General features: G+C 44.5%; 1 protein-coding gene across 7 annotated transcripts in view; it reads right to left on the bottom strand.

Annotated features, from left to right (window-relative positions):
• Positions 1-21,109, bottom strand: part of ppp3ca (protein phosphatase 3, catalytic subunit, alpha isozyme) — a 425,143-nt gene that overhangs the window by 238,107 nt on the left and 165,927 nt on the right. The window contains exon 1 of one of the 7 annotated variants that reach the window (XM_043703687.1): positions 10,177-10,181. The exons of the other annotated variants lie outside the window; for them this stretch is intronic. The gene's annotated coding sequence lies outside the window, so the exon portion shown is untranslated. Of the gene's footprint in view, positions 1-10,176; positions 10,182-21,109 lie in introns of those variants that run through there. 7 annotated transcript variants of the gene reach the window in all.

Raw genomic sequence — 21,109 nt, 5'->3', positions numbered from 1 at the left:
GAGTAGTTTTAGGAGCATTCTTCTGGTCAGTTTCAGTCTCTGGCTTGCGCTTGTGCACAGTGTGATACTACGGCTAAAAGGTTGTTGACATTACGATCGACAATTAACCTGTCCTGCGTTTGATTGGTTATTTAACTAGCGGTGACTGACAGCTGTGCTGTCTGGAGGCAGGTGAATTTGCTGAATTACTTGAAATCCACGTTCGCAGCCTGCAAGCTCGACTCAGAAACCGTTTCACAGTACGGGAGCACGAAAGTCCACTTTCTGCCGGGAGGTACCACTCGCGGGCACGTTGCTGCCCCAGTAGCGTGGGGAGAACGGTTCACGGCCGCCAATCCTGGGCAACAAGACACTTAGGCGGCACGGTATATACGTTATCTTCAAGGCAAAGATAGGAGATCCTCTTGTAACACCTGGGTCCCCAGCAGACACAGTGCTCAAGGAGACAGGACAGCCGATACGTTATCCCCTTCACTGGGGACCTGTACACCTGGGTCTGACTGAAATTGGTGATATGGGGAGGAGGGGTCCTTTAAATTTGAAAAAATTGATTATTGGACCATGGCCATTGCAGGAGGGAAGGGGAACCCCTCCTGTGACACTGCCGACATGTTACAGTGTCTGGGAAAATTCAGAGAAATTGCGATGCAGTACCAGCCCCCTAAAGTGAAAGATCACTACTAGACGCCCTGTAAAACGGATCCCCCCTCCCCACAATGCCCAGTCGTGGCCCCGCCGCCCTATGCCCCGCAGTACCCCAAACTGCCCCTACCACCATCGGAATCAGACCTACTGCATTAGCCGACATCTAGTCCTGGGAGGGGTCGCAGCGGGACACAGCAGCCCGATACAACACCACCGCCAGACACCACCAAAAACATCATAGTTACCCGCAGCAGAACTGCTGCTACTACCTAAAAACACAGGGCACAGACCATCAATCCATTGCCTCATGATCGGCTCCACTCCGATGCATAAGCCCTGGACCCATGCGGAGGTCTGGACCATGCTGCAGGATGCCCCAGACTCCTTAAAAAAGATCCAATGCCATTCCACAATTGACTACTGCAAATTTCAGCCAGCTACAATTGCCTGCCCTAAGACATACAAACCCTGCTGCAACTTGCAAATGGATCCCACTGGGGAACTGTTCGTTCCACCATAGAATTCCCTACCCGACCCTGGGACTCCGCCTCAGACTGTAAGCTCGGGCTCGACAATGTTGTAATAGAGGCCATAGAAACCAGTGCAAGGCAGCATGCAGATTTTGGTGCTGTAACCCGGTGTAGATGAATCCCCTACCAGACTTCATAGCCCGCTTCAAAGAAGTTTGGGATTGTTCAGCAGGCATCCAGTTATTGGAAAATCAACCCTTGTAAAATGCATGTTGCTGGCCTATGCCCAAATATATAAATCACACAACTTGACCTGGCAACAGCAGAATGGGGGGTGGGGAGTTCACGTTAACGACATTGAACAAACTGGAGAGAAATGAGTTGCTAGGCGGAAGTGATGACTGCAGATGCTGGAGATCAGAGTGGTGCTGGAAAAGCACAGGTCAGGCAGCATCCGAGGAGCAGGAAAATTGACATTTTAGGCAACTGAACTACTGGACAAACTGCAACAAGCCACCGCAAAGGCCCAGAGGACGCCTGAGGGGGCACTTCTGTGAGAGAGTGGGACAGTGGGCTAGGGAAGGGATTCTGGATTAGAGTGGGGCTGGAAAAGCACAGCAGTTTAGGCAGCATCCGAGAAGCAGGTAAATCGACGTTTAAGGCAAAAAGCCCTTCATCAGAAAAGAGGCAGAGTGCCTGAAGGGTGGAGAGATAAATGATAAGGGGTAGGGTGGGGAGAAAGTAGCATAGAGTACAATAGGTGAGTGGGGGTGGTGATGAAGGTGATAGGTCAGGGAGGAGGGTGGGGGAAGGTAGCAAAGAGTACAATGGTTGAATGGGGGTGGGATGAAGGTGATAGGTCAGAGGAGGGTGGAGTGGATAGGTGGAAAGGAAGATAGGCAGGTAGGACAAGTCATGGGGACAGTGCTGAGCTGGAAGTTTGGAACTGGGGTGAGGTGGGGAAAAGGGAAATGAGGAAACTGGTGAAGTCCACATTGATGCCCTGGGGTTGACGTGTTCCAAGGCGGAAGATGAGGCATTCTTCCTCCAGGCGTCGGGTGGTGAGGGAGCGGCAGTGAAGGAGGCCCAGGACCTCTATGTCCTCGGCTGAATGGGAGGTGGAGTTGAAATGTTGGGCCACAGGGCTGTGTGGTTAATTGGTGCTGGTATCCCAGAGATGTTCCCTAAAGCACTCTGCTAGGAGGCGTCCAGTCTCTCCAATGTAGAGGAGACCGCATCGGGAGCAACGGATATTGGTGGATGTGCAGGTAAAACTTTATTGGATGTGGAGGGCTCCTTTGGGACCTTGGATGGAGGTGAGGGAGGTGGTGTGGGTGCAGGTTTTGCAATTCCTGTGGTGGCAGGGAAAGGTGCCAGGACAGGAAAGTGGGTTGTTGGGGGCGTGGACCTGACCAGGTAGTCACGGAGGGAACGGTCTTTGTGGAAGGCGGAAAGGGAATTTAGGTCAGGAGCTAGGCATGGTCACCAAGCCACCCCACACCTCCCCAGCACACACCCCTCCCCTCTCCCCCTCCCCCCAGCAATGCAACAGAACACTGCCCCCCCCAGTGGTAGCCCTGACAGGCTGCATACAATATGACTGACCCCAAGAACCCAACTAGGGCTGCCACGGGAGAGAAGCTCCACCGGCGGTTTCAATATGTCTCTCCCATTCCCCGTCCGAAAATCCTGTGATGCATGTCGAGGTTGGGGGAACGGCTCATTTCTTTCCTGGTGGACTCCGGGCCCACCCATTCATCTGCACCTCCCTCAGCGAAATTTACCCTGAGCTCGAAAATTGAATGAACCGTGGGAGTTTCGGGAGTGGCTGCACCCATGCACCACTTTCCATCCCATGCAGTTCAGCATAGGGCCTGTCATGGTCCCAGACGCTGCCATCATCTCTACTTCCTGCCCAGTAGCCCTCCTGGGTCGCCAGACACTGTGCAAGTTAAATGCCAGCATCCACTGCTCTCTCCAAGGACTCATGTTTGAGATCCCAGATGCACACTTCTCCATGCTATGGGCAGCCATTTCCCGCAGCCCAAGCCTCCTGACCAGGCAAACTCTCGCTATGCCTGGTTGTGCCCACCAGAACCTACCCCGCCCTTCTTGACTCTCTCCTCTCCTGGCTATCAACCACCCCTTCAGCCTCCACATTATCCTTCCTCCAGTGGATAATTTGACAGGCCGCTTTGTCTGTCAGTTTCACTGTGCAGCTTCTGGCCTGCAGGAACCAGCAGCAACATATGCTGTACTTGCGGACTCACATCTCGAGCTCACCTCCCCACTAACGATCACTGGCAGTTACTTTTGTCGGACCACAGGGTGTTGCAGCAGAAGTACAACTCAGCGTAGAGCAGGCTGCACTGGCCTGCAACAACCCAACTGCGGTTCCACATGTTCCTCGATTGTTAAGAGCCCATGGCTCCCCAAAGATCTAGGAACCATGACAGTGCAGCTCATGCAACCACCACTATATTTCACACCGCTTGGGCAAGACACAGACCTCTTAGTAGAGGTTGCACAGATTAGACAAGATGAGTTCTGCATGCACTGCACTCATGCATTACTACAAGCTACTTTTACAAAACAGAGCCTAGGCGCTGCCCCCTACAAAAGCCCCCTCTTATTTGCTGATCTCCCAAACTCACTGTGGGCACAGCATTCAAACCATGCAGGCCAGGTAATGTTGGCCCCACAAAATACAGTTACACTCGGACAGGGAGCCATCCTACCATCAATACCACAACACCCGTTATCACCCACAATAGTAGAGGGGATCAAATCAGGTATTGAGTCACTTCTGTAACAGGGAATCCTAGTGCTCACAACCAGCCCATGCAACATGCCTATCGTACCTATCCCAAAGCCTGGGAGACCAGGAAAATGGCAATTTGTGCAAGACTTAGGACTGTTAATGTCACTGTTATTTCTTGCTCCCCAGTAGTCCCAGACACAAACACTATCCTGACCAGTATCCCTGCTTCTGCCACCTGCTTCTCTGTAATCGACCTATGCTCAGCCTTCTTCTCAATTAAATTATCCCCTGAGAGCCAATACCTTTTTGCTTTTACATACAGTGGCTGCCAATATAGATGGACCTGACTTCCCAAAAGGTATCCAGAGAACCGCACAGTTTATGCCGCTGCACTACACCACGCCATGCCACAGCACCCTCCTCCAGTCTGCAGATGACCTGCTATTGGCTTCCACCTCCACTGCTGCATGCATGCAGGATATGGTAGCCTTGCTCCACTGTCTGGCACAGGATGGGCACAGGGTGTCTAACGAGAAAATGCAGCTCTGTCAGCAAAAGGTCCAACACCTGGGATACGACCTTTTGCACGGCCTCAGAGCACTGTCCAAGGAGCATGTGACAGCCATCACCCAACTTCCCCCACCTGCCACAAGGACTCAGCTGCAAGCTTCTCTGGGGATGGTAAACTACTGCAGACACTGGATCCCTGATCACCATGTCATTGATGCACCCCTGCGGGGGGCAATTTCCCCTAAACAGCCAGCCAATGTGAGGTGGATGTCCAGAATGGAATGGGAATTCACTGAACTGAAGCAACAACTAATTTCCGCTCCTGCTCTGGGAATCCCAAACTACTCACAACCCTTCTATCTTTATGTAACCGAGTCAGAAGGGTTCGCATCCGGTATTTTAACGCAGCTTCATGGCATCTCCGTCACCCTGATGCCTTTTAGTCTGTACATTTCCCACCTGTTGGGAGGGGAGGGGAATGCCGACAGGTTTGCATGTGGTGGCAGCAGCTGCAGTAACAGTGGAAAAGGCCACCCCCATTGTACTGGATCACCTGTGCACTATTTTGGTCCCACATTCAGTCTTCTTGCTGCTCAATTCAGCAGCAACCCACCATTTTACTGCAACTCGGAGAACTGGTTATGATGTCACTTTGCTATCTAAGGCAAATCTCTCCCTACAGAGCGCTCCCGTCGTGAACACCGCCACCCAACAGCCGCTCATCCAGCACGATCCTGCAGCCGACCATGACTGTTTTAGACCTGGTTCAGCATGTCGTTACGCAACGTGAGACACCACTAGAAAACCCTGACCTAATGCTTTTCACCAACAACTCTTCCTTCTGGCCATCAGACCAATGCACATTAGCAGGATATGCCACCTGCACCTCCTTCACGACCCTCGAATCAGCTGCATTACCAGACGGGACATCCACACAAGCTGCAGAGTGCTTCGCTCTCACCAGAGCCTGCATCCTGGCAAAGGGTAGCACAGCCAACATCTACACAGACTCCAGATATGTCTTTAGAGTCGTTCATGACTTTGGCACAATATGGAAGCAGAGGGGGTTCATCACCTCAGCAGGGAGACCACTCGAACATGCTGCACTCATTGCCAACCCCCTAGAAGTAGCCCTGCAACCCTCCGCTGTAGCAATTATAAAATGTGACGCCCACACCTCTGCCACTGATCCCGTCGCCCAAGGAAATGCCTTAGCTGATGCAGCAGCCCGGGAAGCTGCACTACATCCGGCCACTTATGTCCTGCAGACCCCCAAGGTGGCTAAACTGCCAGAGTCCCCTGACCTTCTTGATACAGTCCAAGCAGGTCAGCAAGCTGCTCCACCAGAAGAGAGGGTCGCTTGGGCCTGTATTGGGGCTGTACCATCATCCTCCCTACAGTTACTTATGATGGCCGCAATATTTACCCAAAAGCCCACCTGTATATACTGTCCCTGGCAGCACACTGAATCAGACACATCGGCAAGAGAAGCATGATACATGCTGTCAGCCATTCCTGGTATGCACCGGGATTTGCTGCAGCTGCCCAAGTCTTGTGGGCAGCACGGTGGCACTGTGGTTAGCACTGCTGCCTCACAGCGCCAGAGACCCGGGTTCAATTCCCGCCTCAGGCGACTGACTGTGTGGAGTTTGCACATTCTCCCCGTATCTGCGTGGGTTTCCTCCGGGTGCTCCAGTTTCCTCCCACAGTCCAAAGATGTGCAGGTTAGGTGAATTGGCCATGCTAAATTTCCCGTAGTATTAGGTAAGGGGTAGATGTAGGGGTATGGGTGGGTTGCACTTCGGCGGGGCAGTGTGGACTTGTTAGGCTGAAGGGCCTGTTTCCACACTGTAAGTAATCTAATCTAATCTAATCTAAAAAAAAGTCCTGCTGTCACAGTGTCTCATCTGACTACAGAACAATGCAGGGAAGCCTGTGGCCAAAAATGACCACTTATCAGTTCCTGAGGGGCCCTTCACCCATCTCCAGATCGATTTTGCCCACATGCCTCAGAAACAGGAATGCAAATACGTCCTAGTCATTGTAGACATGTTTTCAAAATGGGTAGAGGCATTCCCCACCAAAAAGGATGATGCCTGGACAGCGGTGAAATGTCTCCTGCGGGACGTTATTCCAAGATTTAGTGTCCAGGGAAACATAGAAACAGACAGGGGGACCTATTTCACCGCAAAACTCATTACTGTGATTAGTGAAGGAGAAAGTGAGGACTGCAGATGCTGGAGATCAGAGCTGAAAATGTGTTACTGGAAAAGCGCAGCAGGTCAGGCAGCATCCAAGGAGCAGGAGAACCGACGTTTCGGGCATGAGCCCTTCTTCAGTCGTCCTGAAGAAGGGCTCATGGCCGAAACGTCGTTTCTCCTGTGATTAGTGAAGCCCTAGGGATACCCTGGAGACACCATATCCCCTACCAGCCCCAGTTATCAGGAATGCTGAAAAGAATGAATGGCACCCTCAAAACCACCCTCACAAAAATCACTCAGGACAAAGGACTGGCTCGGCCAGACGCACTGCCAGTGGTGCTGTACACAATAAGAGGACAGATAAACTGAATGACAGGATGACCCATGTCCACAGCTACCAGACCCCCCAAAACTAGCCACTGACACAGTGCTGCTCCTAACGCAGGAGGCTCTCTTAGATTACATTTAAGCCCTTGGTATAAGGATCACTTTAAACCAAGATTTGGTAAAAGCTGCACTGCCCACACCACAGCAGGAACCACTTCACCCATTGAAACCTGGGGACTATGTAATGACACAGTCACTGCCAAAAGATCCTCTCTTCCCTCGGTGGAAAGGACCATACCTGATCTTGCTCACAACCAAGACAGCTGTCAAGCTCCAAGGGAGACCCTAATGGACACACACAACCCAGTGCAAGAGGACTCCATCTCCACAGGAAGACAACCAAGCAGGACAGGATACACCTCCAGACACCGCAAAGGGATCCAGCTACCCGGCACAACCATCGGGATCATCACTCTCTGTCTGACTTACACATCACCATGGATTGGTAACAGGGGACACAGAATGAGGCACTTAATTCGCTGCGAGCTGAAGGCAAACACTTTCCCTAACATGACCCACGTGTATGACCAGAGGTTGAACTAGACCAGCTGCTGGGTCTGTGCCCACGTCCCTGCCCATTTCCGTGGTGATATTCCCCCAGCCACAGTCCCTTTTAACACTGCAGAGATGGTGGAATGGTGGCTGGAACCACACAGATCTGCTGAGGTCACAACACTCAGCCTGCTAACCAGACTGGCTACTGACGGAACCAATAGCCCAGATTGCTGGAAATCCACAGGGTCACATTGAGACAAATTCACAGGATGGTTCTACCCAGCCTATAACCTTTCACACAAACCCCCAGCCTTGACCATCACTGACACCACCAGACAGAGGTCACCCATAGGAACCATGTGCCTGACGAGAAGCCAGCTGTATGGATGGGAGGCTTTCTGGAGCCGGTGCACTAACTCACTCCTCCTGACCCCACAGTGCACTGATCCACAGCAGAGCGCAGCACTTACTTGCCCCCAACAAGTCGGCCCACAATTCCACTTTCGATACCATGTGAACAGGAACCCAAACTCACCATCTAAGAACATACAATGCACTTATTTTGTTTGCGGCCACAAGGCATACCCCTGGCTGCCGTTGTCATGGACTGTGAGCTGTTGCGTCGGGTACATGGTACCATTTATTTACCACTCCCAGTCTTCTCCCTTCTGGAAGCTTGTTACCCGCAGAAAATGCACCCTCACTGGCCTAGACAACGTACTCTCCCTATTTGTGCCCACTTATACAACCCTGTGCCTGGACATAGAGGCACATCAGCCGGCCAACACGCTACAGAAGATAGCGAATGCCACAGCTGAAGCACTTGCCCAGCTGAAAGCAGAGACTGTTGCTATTCGCACAGTCGCCCTACAAAATGGAATAGCCCCGGACTACTTGCTGGCCAAAAGGGGGCATATGCACCCTCATTGGTGCAGACTGCTGTATCTACATCCCTGACCCCAGCAAAAATATAATAAAACTGACGCATGGATTGGCTCATGGGGCACAGCCTTGCTGCAGGGACTGATAGCCCTTATTGTCATTCTTGTTGGTATTGTAGTCCTGGTCATGGCCCTCCATTTGTACTGCTCCCATTGCACATATTTGCACGGACAGGAAATACAATGAAGAAGAAATTCTCACCTACTCACGGAGATGGCTGGAATCTCCCGTGTCAATTGCAAATGAATTGCTGTTGTCGGATGCTTGATTAATTTCCATTCAGTTTATTCTTGTTTTAATCATTTTACAATTTTCACCATTGTATCACCTTTATGTTGTAACCCTATAAAACCTACCGGCACCTTCTGCTCGGGAAAGCGAATTCTGGCCATTTGTGCAGAGAATCAGTTCTGTGTCAGCCTGGTCAATTTCTCCACCGCGATTTTACTTCGTTTAATAAACCACTTGTCAATTTCACCGCGATCCTCATTGGTGATCTCTGATTCATTGGGCTGAATTTCTCTGACAGTGGCATATAAATCTTTCAGATTTCAGAAATCAAATTGAAAGCAAAGGTTATTGTCTCACACTGACGCATTATTTTGCAATGACTCATTCATTCCATGTGTGCAACAAGATGCAGCAACAGAAGGTACATGAAAGATGAATTTGCAAAATTATGTGCTTATGGAAGGCCAAACCACATGCACTATTCTTAACTGACCTGCACAAGTTGATTCTCACTAGGTGCCAGGATGCAATCCCTGCTGAGCATTAATCTGCACAAAGTTAGCTGCAAATGCTCACATGATCTGGCTAAACTGTATATTTATTTATTTTCAAGAAAGAATTTTTGACTCAAAATCATGAATACAGACAAATTGGCATACTTACCATATACAAAACATATACCACCATATCAATCACATGAACAGCAGTGCTGAATGTAATGCTGTTTAAGTTGGATGCTGTGCCTCATCAGGGTATTGAAATCGGAATGTGCCCTGACCTTCGTTAAACAAACTTACTCTCATCCTTAACAAGAAACTATCGACCCACTCACAGTAAGACTGACAGTTTGGAATGATGAGAAACATTAGGATTTCCCAAATTTGCTTTTTCATTGGATCAGGTGAATTCAACAGTACTCTTCACATCAATGTTAGAGGTACTAGTGTTGGACTGGAGTGAATAAAGTTAAAAATCAAACAACACCAGATTATAGCCCAACAGGTTTATTTGCAAGTACTAACAAAGTTACCTGATGAAGGAGCAGTGCACTGAAAGCTAGTACTTCCAAATAAAGCTGGTCTATAACCTGGTGTTGTGTGATTTTTAACTTTCTTTACATCAAATCCTCTTTTCATTAGGAATCAATAATAAATTCCATTGTTAGTTAGCTTATTTTCAAGAGATACAATTGCAATGGTTTTCCTGCTTGCTGTCACACTGCCACTGCTAGATCCTTCATGGATTTATTCTTGACTCCTTTTTATTTCTCATTTACATGCTGCCCCTCAGCAACATCATTCCAAAAAAAGATATTTTTTGAACATGTACATTGATGGCCTCGCTAGCACCTCTCTTGACCCCCTCTTCAGTCAGGCAGAAGGTATGGAAGCCTGAACCAGCAGGTTCAGGAACAGCTTCTTTCCAGCCGTTATGAGACTGATAAATGGATTCTTACCTCAAATAATGCTGATCTTCTAACATTGATCTCACCTAGCGCACACTCTGTGCAATGTAACCTACATGCCTCTAAGACATTTTACAATCACTGATCTGTACATCCTTGCCTACTATGAGCTGCCTGTACTGCTCGTAAACTAGGCTTTTCACAGTATTCCAGTACACATGACAATAAATCAATCAACCATGTTTTAAAATTGTAATACAGTATGAGCAGGAATTTCTTTTAACTGAACCTGGAGAATAATAAAATCACAGTCTTTGGTCTCCCCTACAGGCTCTGTTCCTAGATTCCAAATTCATCCCTCATCCTGATTTCATTTAGTTGCCTGGCAAATATGAGAGTGATGGAAACAAACTGTTCACATCCTTGGTGTCATATCTGACCCTTGAATTACTCTAACCACATATCCACATCATCACCAAAGCTACTAATTTTCCCTTCCCCCCACAGCCAGCTCCATCACTGCCTCAAATCAGCTCTGCCGAAACCTGTACTTATGCTTTTGTTACTTCAGATTTGACTATTTGAATGCACTCATAGCCAGTCTTCCACATTCTATCTTCTGTAAGCTTGTGATCATCTAAAAGTCTGCTACTCAAGCCCTAACCTGTCGCATTTCCCATTCAATTACCCTTTCTTTGCTGGTTTACCTATTCTGATGAAGGGGCATCAACCAAAAATGTCACTCTGTTTAGCTCTACAGATACTGCCTAACTAACTGAGTGTTTTCAGCATTTTCTGTATTTGATTTCAGAAGGAATTCAGAGGAAGTTGAAATTGAGAGGAAATGTCAGAGTCTATTATAAAAGTCACGATATTAGAACATTTGCAAAGTATTAACATGATTGGACAAAGCCAGCATAGTTATTGAAAGTCAAATTTCACTTAACAAGTCCATTGAGAGATCTTTCGAGAATACAACAAATAGAATAAGTAAGGGAGAACCAGTGGTTGTGGTGTATTTGGATTTTCAAAATGCTTTTGATGAGGTCCATCAAAAGAGTTTAGTGTGAATTGTTTAAGCATGGGGGTAGTATATTAGTAAAGGTTGAGAACTGGCTGATGGACAGGAAATAGAAAATGAGAATAAGTGACATTTTTCTTTTGAGTGGTGGCAGTGATGAGTTGTATACCACAAGAATCAGTGCTTAGGCCTCACTAAACTCATATATATTACATAATATATATATGAATGCAACACTTCCAAAATTTGCTGATGACACGAATCTGGACAGGAATGTGTGGAGGCAAAAAGTCTTCAAAGTGATTTAATCTTGAGTAGGCAAATCCAAGACAGAGGCAATAAAGTGTGGCGAATCGTGAAGTCATATTTCAGTGAAAACCAGAAAGGATGAGTATTATTTTAATGGTGATGTATTGGGAAATGGGATGTACAAATGGATTTGGGTAGAAAGTTGACAAGCAGATACAGCAGGCAATTAGGAAGGTAAATGGTATATTGACTTTGATTGCAAGCAGAGTTGAGTTCAAAAACATGGAAATTGTATTGCAGTTATACAGGGCCTAGGTGAGACATATCTGGGGTATTTTGTGTGTAGTTTTCATCTCCCTACAAAAGAAAGGATATACTTGGCATAGAAAGAATGTAGCAGAGTTTCATTTGGGTGATGGCAGGAGAGATTGGTTTGACTGGGGCTACATTCAGTACAATTTTGAAGGAGATGGTGGGAATCCAATTGAAAGTATAACATTATAACAGGGCTGGACATACTAGATGCAGAGAGGATCTTTCTCCTGCTTGGGGAGTCTAGAACCACAGAAACCACAGTCTCAGGACACTGTCTTCAAAGGGCAGCAAATCTCTGGCTGAGGAGTCTAAGTCAATGGATAGATTCAGAAAAGTTGTACGTAAATTTCTACATCTTGAAAGGATCAAGGGTATGAGGAAAATGCAGGAATAAGGCATTGAGTTACAGGATCAGCAATGATCAAATTGAATGGTGGAGCAGGCTCTTAGATTAGACCATAAGACCATCAGATATAGGAGTAGCATTAGGCATTCAGCCCATTGAGTCTTCAATGACATTCACTGATGGCTAAAATGTTTCTCAAACCCATTATCCTGCCTTGCCCTGTAACCCTTGATCCCCTTACTAATCAAGAACCTATCTATCTCTATCTTAAATACACTCAATGCCACAATTTAACCACCCTCTGACTGAAGGAATTTCTCCTCATGTCAGGTCTAAATGATCATCCTATCACTCAGACTGTGCCCTTGGGTCCTAGTCTCTTCTACTAGTGGAAGCATCTTCGCCATAACCAATCTATCCAGTCTCTCAGCATTCTTTAAGTTTCAATGAAATCCCCCCTTTATTCTTCTGACTACAGACCCAGAGTCCTCAACCGCTCTTCATATGGCAAGCTTTTCATCCACAAATCATTCTTGTAAACCTTCTCTGGAGGGGTCCCAAAACTGCTATCAATATTCCAAACAGTCTCAGCAGAGTATCTCTGCTCCTCTATTCTTGTCCACTGGAAATGAATGCGAACATTAAATTTGCCATCCTAATGTCCAACTGAACCTGCAGGTTAACCTTGAGAACCCTGAACTAGGACTCCAAGTCCCCTTGTACTTCAGATTTCCAAAGCCTTTCCCCATTTAGAAAAACATCCACGCCTCTGTTCTTCCTACCAAAGTTCATGACTGCACACTTTCCTGCATTGTATTCTATTTGCCATTTTTTTTAACATCATACTTGCCAAATTCAATCTGTGCTACAGGCTCATTTACCTTTTCTTGTATACTGTGTGCATTTAAGTCTTGTGTTGATTGCTCCCCCGCACCCCCCTTTTCATTGCTGTCCCCTTATCTGTTGTGCCTAAAGTAAGATTCCTGGCACTCTCCATACCCTCTATCTTATCATTCGTTCTGGAAACTTTACTAACCTCTGTTGAGCCCTCCCCCCCTTTAACCTTTTGCATAACTTTCCATGCAACTGACCCCACTCCCACTACTTAAGGTTTATCCACAGCTCCAGTTAATATCTCACTAGGATTCCGGTCCCAGAATGATTCAGGTGTAGCCCATTGCATTGGAACAGCTCGCTCCTTCCACCATATCAGTGCCAATGTCCCACAAATTCAAACCTGTTTTCTCCACACCGATCTTTAAGCCCGACATTTACCTCTTCAATCCTGTTGGCCCTGCATTGAATTTCCACTCTGCTTCCAAATTCCCCAACTGTACACTTATTGGGCTGTTTCTCACTCTGGATTTGATCTCTCTCCTTCCTGACCATGCAAAGCTTATTGATTTTCTATGTTTCATTAAAATGGTGGATTTAAAATGACATTTTTAAACTGAAATAAGGGCAATAGTATAGAAGACAGAGGGGGCTAAAATAAACTGGCAAATTATGTTATAGGATAGGTTACAGAGATGCATGGCAGATATTAAGGAGATAGATCAAAATATTTAGTAAAGATACATTTTCCGTGAGTGAGAAGGTGTTTAAGGTAAGGATGCACCATTTCTGGCTAACTGAAGTAGTTGGATGTATTTTCTAGTTGAAAGATAAAGTCTATAATTCCACAAAGATGAGTGGCAGATCAGAAAATTGAACACAATGTAAAGAACAGCAAAGATTGGCTTAAAGCTGAACAGGGAGGGAGAAATTAGGGTAAGGGAGAAAGATGGCTAAAAATATAAAAATAGATAGTAAGAGTTCCCAGTGGTATTTTAAAGGAAAAGAATAAATAGAGAGAGCATTGGCCTTTGAGAGTGTGTGTCTAGGGAATTAATAATGTAAAACCAAGGAATTAGTAGATTAATTGTGTACATTATTTTTAAGCTGTCTTCACCATTGATGACACAGACAACCCAGAAATAATCATAAATCAGGAACTGAAGGCAGGCAGGAATATGTAACAGTTACAATCATGAGGGAAATGGTACTGCTGAAATTATTGGACCTAAAAGTTAGCAAGTTCACAGAAGCGCCAGAGATCCGGGTTCAATTCCCGCCTCAGGCGACTGACTGTGTGGAGTTTGCACATTCTCCCCGTGTCTGCGTGGGTTTCCTCCGGGTGCTCCGGTTTCCTCCCACAGTCCAAAGGTGTGCAGGTCAGGTGAATTGGCCATGCTAAAATTGCCCATAGTGTTAGGTAAGGGGTAAATGTAGGGGTAGGGGTATGGGTGGTTTGCGCTTCGGCGGGGCGGTGTGGACTTGTTGGGCCGAAGGGCCTGTTTCCACACTGTAAAAGTAATCTAATCTAAAAAGTAATCTAATCTAGAATCTGATGGACGCTATCTTAGAATCTTACAAAAATGGTTGCTGGGAAAGTAGATACATTGGTTTTAACTTTCCAAAATTCTCTATTGGCTCAGGCTTGGAGGGCCAAAGGGTCTGTTCCTGGGCTGCAAATTTTCTTTGATTCTGGAAAAGCTCATTAGAATGTAAAATAGTGTGATAGAAAATGTGATCCTCTATTAAAGGAGGGCAGGGGGAGGCAGAAAGCAGGAAACTACAGACCTTAACATCTGTCACAGGGAAAACACTTTAATCTATTATTAAGAAGAATATAGTAAAGCCTTTAGAAAATCTCAATATAATCAGGCAAAGCCAACATAGTTTTTTGTGAAAAGGAATTAAAGTTTGAATAATGTATTGGCCTCCTTGAAAAGTAAGAAACAATGTGAATTAAGGGAAAATCTGTGAATGTGCTGTATTTAAATTTCCGGTATGTATTTGAGAAATAGTGCATCAACATTTATAAAGCAAATATGAATACATTCTTACAGGATGAACATATCATATGGATAAAAAAATGGTTGGCAAGATGTAATGAGTGATGTATCACAGGACTCACGAGGACTTATGCTGAGGACTCACGAATCACAAAATGTTAGAATGCAAACAAAGCAAGTAATTTGGGGGACAAGCGAATCATAGAATCCCTACTGAGCAGAAGTCATTCAATCCATCGAGTCTGCACAAACCCTCCAAAGAGCATCCCACCCAACTAACATCCCCCTACCCCATCCCTGTACTCCACATTTACCATGGCTATTCCACTTAGACTGCACATTTTTAGACTATGGGAGAAAGCTGGAGTACCCAGCGGAAACCCACGCAAATACAGGGAGAATGAGGAAACTTCACACAGTCACCCAAGGCTGGAATTGAACCCAAGTCCCTGGTGTTATGAAGCCGCATTGAGAACCATTGAGGCAAGATGCTGCCACAAGTGAAATATTGTAATTTATTGCAAGGGGAATAGAATAGAAAAGTGGAGATGGGTGAAAATGAGGACTACAGATGCTGGAGATTAGAGTCGAGAGTGTGGTGCTGGAAACATTGAGGAGCAGGAGAATCGGGCAAAAGCCCTTCATCAGGAATAAAAAAGTGGGGATATTTTGCCACGCTTAGACAAGACATTGATGAACCCACATCTGGAGTGCTGTATATCATTTTGATTTCCTTATCTTAAAAAAAAATTGAAATGCAGTAGAAGTGGTTCAGAGAAAGGGCACTTGACTGATGCCTGGGACAGAGGGATTATTTTACAAAGAAAGATTGATAGGCTTGGCCTGCAACTAATGGCATTTAGAAGAATGAGCGGTAATCTCATTGAAATATGTAAGATTTGAGGGACTTGACAGTGGCACTCAAAGGAGGTTTCATCTTTTGGGAGCACATCAGTACTGCGCAGACGAGACAGTAGAGGACAGAAAACAGGCCTAATAAGGTACTGCTTTGCATATCGTCCCATTCACTGAATCTGCTTTCTTAAGTTTAAGCCATCCTTATATGCAGTTACTTCCATGCTCACCCAAAAATCACTGTAGAATGTTGGCAGAAAGAGAGTTGGAAATGAAAACCGAAAATGCTTGAGAAATTCAGCAGATCTGGCATCATCTATGGAGAGAGAAACAAAGTTAACATTTTGCATCTTATATAATTTCTTCGTAATAAAAGAGTCAGATGCTGCCAGACCTGCTCAATTTCTCCAGTGATTTTTTTTAAAAATTTCATATCTCCAAAATCCATAGTATATTGCTTTTAATTAAAAGAGGAAATGGGTGACTGCTTTGCAGCATAGGAAGACCAGGACTCCCCTGGGTGTATCTCAGTCACTAACACATCGTTCATTGTATAGGCAGGAAATACAGAAACAATATAGATACAACAACCGGCTCAGCTGCACGTGACATGGAGGAAGAATGGAAGGCCAATAGTAGTAAATGATCGGATAGTTGGGGAACGGAGAGTTATTTTTGTGGCCATAGATGTGGCTCCAGAATATTATTTTCCTGGTGCCAGGATCAATAATGTCACAGATTGGCTGCAGGATATCTTTTGGGTCAAGGTAAAGAGAAAGGAGTTGTGGTTCACTTGGATTCCTACAACATAGGTCGAAAGAGGGATGAGGTCCAAAAAGTACAATTTTGGGAGTTAGGGAAGTGTTTGAACATCAAGACTTCTTAAAGGAGCAGTCTCACCATTACTCTCAGTACTACCATACTAGACAACATAAAAATATGAAGACTGAGAAAATGAATATGCCAAGAAATTTAGGGCTATAGGGATAAAATTTCTGAGGCTTTGTGTCTGGTTCTAGGCAGTTGGAATTTTAGAAGGAGGACAAGTTACATATTTGTAGGACCAGGAAAATATTCTCAAAAGGAGATTTGCTAGTGCTGTTTTGGAGGGTTTAAACCAACTTGACAGGATGATGGTAATTCAAATGGAATAAAATCAAAGCTTGTTATGGAAAACATAAAAATGTTGCAAATGAATGTGGAAAACAGCAGCAACAAATTCAATTATTAACCACCATCATAGTACAGAATAGCATTCAAAACGGTACAATTAAAGCACTCAATGTGAATGCACACAGTATTCACAACAAGATAAGTGAACTGATGATGCTTGTAGAAGTGAATGTGTATGATGTAGCTGCCATAACAAAGATGCAGTTGCAGAGTCATCAATTCTGGGAATTTAACATGCAACACTTAGGAAGGATAAGCACAATGGAAAATGTGGTAGTGGAGTGCTGATAAGAGGGGATAAAAACCTGTCTATTTGTGGGAGATAATCTCTGATAAGAAAATAGGATATAGAATTTGTTTGGGTGGAGCTACAAAACAACAACATGCAGCAAACGTTGGTAGAAGTGATTTATAGGCCACAAAATAGTAGTAGTAATGTAGGGCACCACATCAACCAGGAAATTAGAGGTGCTTGTAGCAAGGAGAATGCAGTAATCATGCCCAACTTCAGTTTATATATAAACAGGGTATATCTAATGGGCACCAGGGCTATGAAGGAATGTGATGAAAATAATTTTCTGAAGAGATATGTTGAGGACCAGCTAAGACACAGGTTATTTAAGATCTAGTATTGTGAAATGAGAAAGAATGAATTAGTAACCTCCAATGTCCCTATGACAGGAGCAGTAGCAAAAGGAAATGAGAGATTTGCAATTTCACAAGGGAATGCATGAGTGTATTATAAAATACACTGTTAAGTTTCTATTATTTAGCTAAATGACATACATTTTATTCACTTTTACTATGACAGTTGGTGTTATGAAACCAGGACTATTTTCAGTGAGGTTCTGCAGGACTCAATAATAGTTACAAAATCATTTTGAGAATGAGAGATTTAACTTCACAGATTGGCTGTTTTCTTCAGAGCAGAAAAGGTCGAGAGGAGATTTGAGAGAGATGTTCAAAATCATGAGAGGTTTAGACATAGTACATAGGTACTTGTTCCTATGTGCGGAAAGATCATGAATCAGATGACCTCGACTGAAGGCAACTGGCAAAAGAACATGATGGTAAACACTCATTTTACATGACTGGAATCTGAAATGCGCTGCCTGAGGGCATGAGGGGTGCAGGCAGTTTAAATGAAGGCTTTCAGAAGGAAGTTGGATAATTATCTGAAGAGAAAACATTGTAAGGCTACTGAAAAAAAGGGGCATTGGACTAGGTACACTAGTCAGTAGAAAACTTTTGCTTAGCTTGTTAAGCTTATAGCAGAACCTAAACAGAAAGCTGAATGCCTGAGGTATGGAAAGCTGGTGTGGCTGAAATGTTTTCCACTGCTATCAAAGTGAAAGTGAGTTCAGACATCAAGTGGCAAGAAGCAACAACTGAACCATCTACATCACTTGAGATTTATCTTAACAGATAAGAAAAAAGGAAGCATCTACAACTGAACAGAGGCAGATTGCCACATTGCGAAGTGACCAACTATCTAGTCCAAATTCATGCGTCCTGAGATGATGCTGCTCCTTTAACAAGGTTATGTTGTCCTTGGCGTTTTCCTCAGAGAGGTCGTAAAAGAAACAGACTCCTTAAAGTCTAAGTTTGAAGGGCCTTAGGGCCAGTATGATTGTAGCTAACAGATACTGCCTCAGGCAAAAAGCTTTCAAGTTTAAAAAAAACACTTGTATAATGAAAGGGAGTGGCCAGTTCTCCCAGCTCAGCTTTTTTCTGGTTTGACTTGGCTTTTGGCAGTCTGGCTATTCACTGAAAGCAGTCAGGCAGTTTTGAAGCTGCTGAACTCAAAGAAGCAGGTCCAATCTAATCCTCCTCTCTCTCTCTCTGACTTCTCTCATAGAAAAACCTGTGTTTGATTTTACCTTTTGTGCCAAGGGGTGTTTTTCAGGATTGTTGCAAGTATTGGGAACAGCATCATTAAATTGGGATGATCTGTTGGGTTTTCAGATGAGTTAAGTTATTTTGTATTTGGTTCTCTTTTGTTTGTGTTCCATTCGGTAATCTTGTACATGAATTTTGTTTTATTTAGAACTAAGTGGCTTGACCAGCTGCATCCCTCCTGGAATATCCGTGTTACACCTGCTTAAAACAGCTAGCAAAGTTAAGGTCTGGGCCATTTACTTGAGATGTTTTGAGGGAGTCTAGCCAGGTCCATAATAGATTGGGGCTCTTTGTGGGATTTGTTCTGTAGTTCCAAATTGGAATTAGGGTTGTTGGACTCGAAGGCAGCAAGCGGTAGGTGTCAATGTGTCTTTTGTTCTTGATGTTGAATTCGATTGGTTTCAACAGTGCTTGGAATAGCAGTGGCTGTTGCAGTCACCAAAAATTTGTTGGGATGAAAGAAGTGACCTTGGGTGTTTTGCAAAAGGTGATTAAGGCCAAGCTGCTGGAATTAGCAGACAAGCTGGAGCTGGTGCTACCTCCTTTCGTAAGGAAAGGAGACATAATCACAGCAAAAGCTCAGCATTTAATTTTGCTGGAAAAACCATCAGAATCTTTAGAGATGACTAAAATTCAATTGAAAATGAAGCAGCTTGAGTTAGAGGCAAAAGACAAGGAAAGAGCAACAGAAATGAAACAGTTTGAATTACGATTAAAACCAGAGGAAAGAGAAAAAGAACACATCATCTTGGCAGAACAAAAAAAGAAAGGGAGAAGAGAGAGAAAAAGAGAGATAAGGGGAAGAGAGAGAGACAGCGTATGAGAGGAGAGAGAGAGAGGAGAGAAAAGGGAGAAAGATAGCGAGTTTGAAGTTCAGAAATTGGCATTTAGACAGGAGTTCAAAAATTCACTTTCTGAAGTAGTGAGAATACATTTGGAAGAGCAGAGTGTTAAAGTGGCAAGATTAGTAGCTGAAGTGGCTGATGATTATGAGTTGATCCATCAATCAAAGTTTCCCCAAAATCAATTTCAATCTGAGAGGGATAGAAATTGGGGAAAAGAGAAATCCTGAAATGGAAAGGGAAAGGTAGATCTCAGTGAAGATTATAAGAATAACTTATCACCGGGTAAAAAAGAAACTCTTGAATGGGAAAGAGAAGTTAAAAAGCTCTGATGTTTCCCTGCAATAAAGTAGACCACATGAAATCACCGTGTCGATGGGTTAGGAAAAGCACTGGGAAGCCAGATGTCGGAAAACAGGATAAGACAATGAATTTTACTGGAGAGGTAATGGAAAGCACATTGGAGGCTAGAAAACTGCATCAGAATGTACAGCCTGGTCGGAGGTCAGTAAAGGAGGAAGTGCCAGATCTTCTTAAACCATATACCTGTGAAGATAAAGTTTACTTGCAAAGGCCAGGAGCAGCAGGTAAAGAGGTTATAATATTATGAGACACAGGATCCTCTCAATCTGTGATGTTGAAAGACGAGGTATGTACCTCTGAAAGATTCTTGCCAGAAAAGGTACTAATATCAGGAATTGACGGTGAGATGAGAAGCGCTCAACTATTTAAAGTGAGGTTAGAGTGTATTGTGAAGAATGGAGAAGTCGTGATAAGAGTACTGGACAAGCTCTCAGCTCCAATAATACAATTTGTCCTTGTGAATGATATAGGTGGTTCACATTGGATTGCGGCCACTGTAGTTAAAAAGCCCGTGGAAACTCAAGCAACTGAAGTATTAAAGGATGCATATCCTGGGATTTTTCCCAAATGTGTGGTAACAAGGTCACCATGTCACCAGTTGAAATAGGAGAGATCAAAGAGTATAGGTAAGAACGTTGAAATGGAATTAGCAGAGACCCTGTTTGATCAGATGGTTGAGGCAAACCAGGAGCAGATAGACAACAAAGCAGACATCTTTAGCTCAAATAAATTAACTGAGTTAATTTATGTCAGGTAATTGGAAAACTATAGGCAGTAATAAAACCCACACTTTTAATACCTAGAGTACAAGAGTCTTCACTGATTGTGTAGGACCCCTACCTAAAACAAAAAGTGGGAATGAGTATTTAACAATAATGGATGTGACCACTAGATTTCCAGAGGCCATTACACTATGCAATATCACCATTACAAGAATTGTACAGGAGTTACTCAAATTTTTCACTAGATACGGACTACCCACAGAGATACAATCAGATAAAGCGTCAAACTTTATATCAAAATTATTCAGGGTTATGGACAGTTTAGGAATGTAACAATACTGCATACCTCCATAGTCACAGGGAGCATGAGAAAGGTGGCATCAGACATTAAAGACCATGTTGACAGCTTATAGTCAAGACAATCCAGATGGTTAGGGTAA

This window comes from Chiloscyllium plagiosum, chromosome 14, assembly GCF_004010195.1.
Source record: "Chiloscyllium plagiosum isolate BGI_BamShark_2017 chromosome 14, ASM401019v2, whole genome shotgun sequence".
Classification (NCBI taxonomy): Eukaryota; Metazoa; Chordata; class Chondrichthyes; order Orectolobiformes; family Hemiscylliidae; genus Chiloscyllium; species Chiloscyllium plagiosum.
This window is presented reverse-complemented; position numbering and strand designations above follow the sequence as displayed.